Source organism: Solanum tuberosum, unplaced genomic scaffold (genome assembly GCF_000226075.1).
Source record: "Solanum tuberosum cultivar DM 1-3 516 R44 unplaced genomic scaffold, SolTub_3.0 scf00129, whole genome shotgun sequence".
NCBI lineage: Eukaryota > Viridiplantae > Streptophyta > Magnoliopsida > Solanales > Solanaceae > Solanum > Solanum tuberosum.
In genome coordinates, this window is record NW_006239057.1 from 634229 (window position 1) to 640463 (window position 6235).

Consider the following 6235-nt stretch of genomic DNA (forward strand, 5'->3'; position numbering starts at 1 on the left):
AATAATAAATTTTATGTCGGTGAGAATAACAAATTTTAAAAAGTAATGATGTGATTATAAATTTTATTTACATATGAAATAAATGGTTAGTAGATATAAATGTGAGATTGTTTTAACAAAATATAAACTCGTGGATCAATTTTTGTATTAAAATATCTCAAATCATGATATGGAATTATCATATAATTTCATATCATGATTTTTGGAGAATATGAAATCACATCTCATGATATGGAATCATGAGATGAAATCAGCGTAAAATCGCATGTCCAAACGTTGATTCCATCTCACGATACCGTAACGTGATATGATATCGCATGGCCAAACACCTACTTATTGTTCAAAGCGACTAAATTACATCAAGTGCTTAAATAATGTTTATTACTCTACTACACAATTTTATTTAATAACCGCTATATCATAGTAGCTTTGGATAAGTTGGCACTTCCTCCAAATCAAACCTTCCTGAATAAAAGGATCGGCGGAATCAGAATTTTTATTTTATAAATTTTGATTAATATCTATATATATTTAACAATTAACAAAATCTATTTTGTATTCGAATATCATTTGATGGAAAAAAGTTATTAAGATCGGTTGATTCATATTCACGATTTGCACTCTATATAGAACTTTTTTTCTCATCTGGTGTTTAGTACATATATTGAGGTTCGATTAAATTCAAATTCACATTTAAAAAATCTCACATAAAAGTGTAAAATGCTTTCTAATAAAAGCAATTTTGTACCTAAGAACACTTGAATCTAAAATATCTGAAAAGATGAAAAAAAAAAATTGTATAAATTGTTTAGAGCAATGAATAGAGGAAAAATAAGAGAAATAAAAACAAAAGGGAAGAAATGGAAGGGCAGTGATTGACAACATATCACATACTGTCTAATGATTTGACATCCTCCGATTTGACGTTTGAATTGTCATTTCATCACCCATCTCCCCTATTCGATCGACGTGGCAGAACTAGAAATTTTATTAAGCGTATTAAATATTTTAAAACTATATATTTCTAAAAAGTTGTAATAATTTATAAATCAACATAATATAATATTAATATGAGGTTTGTATTCGAGTTTTAAGTAGAAAATGATGTACCTTTAAAAGTAAGAACAGATTCAAACAGTTGATTAAAAACTCACGTAAACTTGTATTAATTAAAAATTCAATTATATTTGTAACATTAATATTAAGGTCACTATAAGAAGTTATAAACTTCAAATTCTAAATCGTATATGTTCAAAAGTGAAATTTTTAAAAAAGAATTCAATTTAATCAAGCTCCAAAAAATATTAAATATCGGGTGAATTTCATTTTAATAGTTCAGTTTATTAGTTAGCTATACCATTAACGAAAGTTCAATTTTCCCATTTTATCTCTTATCTCGCGATAAAAGAACAAACTTTTGTTAAAGCATATAATAGTACAAATTATGTCATGTAAAGATATAATCTAGAAACTAATTTTAAATAGTTTTGCCGGATCAAGAAGCATTTTTTTCTTTATGACATAGCTTCACATAATGTGTTGTTAACTTTGTAGGATTCTTTTTACAAACATACTAAAAAGAAAAATATATCGTATAAAATGAGAGACTAATTAAGATATAATAAAATTTATATTTGTTTCTCAACCTTTAGAATTTGGAGAAGACACATTGTATTTCCTAGTTAGAAAGGGTCGGCCAATTTTGACTTGGCTAATTGACACTAGAGTATAGACCAAAAATCTGACAAATTAAATTAGGGTTTGACAAAAAAAGTCATCAACTACCCCTTCACATTAAATTTTTCAAAATCCTATTTTCATCTTAAATTTTAATAATTTCTCCGTTTCAATTAAAATATCTTCTTTTTTTTTAGTTTATCTTAAAAGTTTGTTAGAAAAATTATATTATGCATATAAGACAATATTGTGTATATATAGATCAAAATAACTTTTTAGAGGCATATTACAAAAAAATTGAATATTTTTAGTGAAATTTCTAATCACGACTAGAGAGAAACTCACTTTGCAAATATATATTATTTTCACTATGCAATAATTAATTTGATATACATTAAATTCTAGTTAATTGTTTCAAATTTTTTTCATTGTATGTGTCACAATTTTTTTTCATTGTATGTGTTTTGATTTGAGCTTTGGGTATATATAGAGAAAATTTTATTGGGAGCACAACCCTTAAATGAGCCTTTAATCAATGCGCTATCCGAATTTACTCAGAGCTTCAATGAAGACTCCAAACATTGAGTGGATATTTTTTAAAAAAAAATGACAAGTGGTAAACCAAGTGGGACAGGAATCAATTAATTTTTATATTCAAGTTATTATTATCTTCAACTATACAAAAAGATTTCACAAGTATTTTTTTGGATTCATCTTTGACTCGAACAGAATTTCCTAATAGGGAAAAAGAAGTGGTAAAAATATTTACTGTTATTTTCATGATCTTTTACTACGTGACATTTAAAGAATATAATGATTACGACTTAAAAATAATGATTCCAAAGATTCCTAAAATTGATTTTAATTCTAGAGACTTAAACTAGCTTGTGAGTAATTTTATACAATTTATATTGGATTTATGAGTAATTATATGATAAAAACGTACTTTAGATTTTATAATGAGAAATAAGTTTTGAGAAGAGCCATAAAAAGTAATGAAAAGGGGGACAATAATAAAGATATTTAAAGTGAGCTAGGCACTGATTAATTTTCTTGAAATAAATCTGGAATATTAAGTATAAATATTTTTTAAATGATCAAAGTTTAACTTACGATAGAATGTTAATTATTGTTGAATGTGTAAACAAAGAATTATATTGATTGTTGAAAAGATTGCAAAATACATACACGATGTAGAATTATATTTATATGATGTGAGACTTTTTGGGGGGAAATCAAATTCTATGATGAAGCGGACAATATCATACGATCATGTCAAGAGTGTTTTTTATCTAACTTAATTCGACAATTGTATGAAATCGCGTGATTCAACTAGAAGAATATGGAGATACTGATATGAGAGTGTTGTAGCTCGATCGGTTATCATACCAAAGATAGCTTGGATATGCACACGTACAAGATGAGCTAGCTCTAGGCTTCTGTGGCCATAAGTGCTCGGGCATATGGGTGATATATAGTGAATCTCAAAAATTGACTCGTGAATTGTGATAGTAGGCCATTGAAATTTACTTCAAGGAGAAGATTCGTAAGTGTCATGGTATGAGCCACATGAAACTGAGTTTGATGGCGAACTGTTAGATGTCCAAACAAAGTTTCATATTAATAGTTGGAAAAAAACGAAAACTATAAGCCTCATAGAGAAAATAATAGGATGAGACTAGACTCATAACGAACAATATCACATCATAATTTATCTACATAGCTAACAGCTATCCATTTCAAGCAAAGGCCACCAAATTGCTTTATTACCTTATTTGTTGATCATACTTACTTTTGAGGGAACATAACCCATATAAGTATGTTAAAGCAAAGGCCACCCAATTGGAAAATCCACTTTCTTATTAACCCCTTTGACTTCTTCCTTTTTTAGACAAACTTTTAATCATAACCAAGTCCACAATACTTCAAGTTTTTTGAGTGGCATTAAGATGATGACCTCCAAATTCCCATCTTTCAATTTGAGTGGAATTAAGATAATAATCCAAACTCAAAAAATACTAAATATAGATCGTCATAGACGCCTCCTAAATATAATGACAAGTTCAGAACTATGAGTAATAAACTTCAAATTCTGACTTCACGTTCTGACTAGGAACAAGCATGGTAGGTCTATGACTAACATCACATGGAGCCAAGTGATGAAAATGTATCATAGTATTTACATTTTTGTTTAGACAGAATATTTTGGACTTCAAAAATGAAGAATAGTATAGTGACAAATAGGAAAAGTTTTCTACTACTTTTATGACTAGTCTTTTTTGTCTTTCTGCACACTCACTTGAAGTATCACCAAAAATTGCATTATGATTGCATGTGAACCAAAAAAAATAAAAATATCTCAAACTTAGTGTAAATTAACTATTGGTGATTACTCATTACCCAATAAAATAAGTCATTTGTGTTGTTGAAGACACAATTCATTATAGAAAAGCATTTAAAAGAGAAAATTATCAAGTGGAGTTCACAGTGAAAACCCAAAATATAGACAAGTTATTTAATTGAACTTAATTTCTCAATTTAAAAGGAGAAACCATCTAACAAAAATATTCCTATCTTCTTGTTCATACACCTAAATATTTGAAGGATGAAAATAAATGAGTGTGTTGATCAAATTGATCAGGTCATGGTAACTTATATATATAACGTAGCACCCTTTTGTAAGAAAATTAAACGGTCTTAGATAGGGACGATATCCAAATTTTCCTTGTAGCTAGTTAAATGTTTGGTTCGATCACTCACTAAGAAATACACCACTCATTTATATTCTTAACCTCTTGTGTTCTACAATTTATTGTTTTAAATCATATTAATAAGATTAAGCTAGACTCGGCAGAGGCGTATCTAGGATTTTGAGATGATGGGTGCATTGTTATAAAACGGTTGATCTATGATATAAATTTGTTCGGTTCGACATTTAGAATTTTACTACTGAAAACCGTTAAAATTTTAAAATTAAGGTCTAAAATTAATTCTTATATATATATATATATACACCAATTACCACTTAGAGAAGTACTGTTATCTAATTTTAGAAAGAAAAATAAAACGAGATAAATATAAAATTCAAATTTCTAACCTCGCGGAGAGAGGTGCACCTAGTCATAATCGCATTATGTGATACTTTAAGTGTGGGTTCACACATCTATATTTCAATATTTATAAAAAAATATAACACTATTATATATGATCTCGGGAGGGGACCATGGATTCATGTGAACCCGGTGACCCCCCTTAGATACGCCTCTGAGACTCGGTGACGCTCCCACCTACTAACCCCAGATCTCAAACTCATTACGTGTTTTGATCGTCTGAATCAACATGTTCTTGAACCACGTTTATAAATTTAACTATACCGTTTTAAATCCTGTTTTTTACCACTATACTCAATAATCATAAAATCCAAAAAAAGGTCAGCCCAAGCCAATGCATGAAACATTATTAGGTGGTCACTTCTTATTAAGATACCAACTTTGATGTGACAAGTCAATGCAAATGTGACAATTGCTAATGACAATATAATTTTGAGTGACCTCTCTGTATATCTTCTTCTTACTTTTTGAAAACGGCCATCACACATTATTATGGTATATATACAATGAACTACTCCATCTTTCCATCAGTCTATTTTGGAAGATTTATAACTCCAGTTATGGTTCAGGTAAAGAGGTGCAGTGTGGCACTAACTTCAATGTTCCACTCACCTTATTCAATAATACGATTAATTTAAATTCGTGTATGTAAATTAGGTTTCACACTTAACTCAAAAGAGTTGAATTGTCCAAGTTGATCGCAATGAGATTCATTCCATTCATTACCTCTTTCACGCTCAGATCTAAATATTCTTTATTTAGGATTTGACTCACAGGTCTGTTGTGTGCTTATTCATGGACCGAGGTATTGTCAACCCCACTACAAGTAAAATATGTTGGGTTATGAAGGTGAATAAGCTTACAATTACAAATCATATGGTTGACAAATCAGATACAATTGCAAATCATATAGTTGACAAATCAGATGACAAATAAAAACATACTAAAGATATAATATTATTATAGTTTGATCAATCAACCTACATATTGAAAACTAATACTAAAAAAACATAAATATGTTTAGGAGAAAATCTTCCCATAAACTAAACTTTTAAAGAACTACATTGTGTATGCTATTGTATTCAGCTTTGAGAATAGGGATCTTCAATTTATAGATCTCCAAACTTTTCCTCTAAGGAAATAATAAACCAAATATGAAAGAAAATTATATTTTCCTTTCAGAAAAAAGTAAAAACATTTATGGTAATGTTTTGTCTTTTCTTTTAGAAAAAATAAACTTCAAATAAGGTAAGAAAATCAGGGAAAAACCCTAATAAAATAGACACGAATTAGGTATTTGGCATAACTCACGCACCAACAACTATTTTCCTAATAGTATACATTTTTTATATTGAATGACTCTAACGCAAAAAAAAAAAAGATGCGAAACTTATAGGTCGCTATTGCTCCAACGCTATCTTTTATTTTTGAATGACCATACGAGAAAT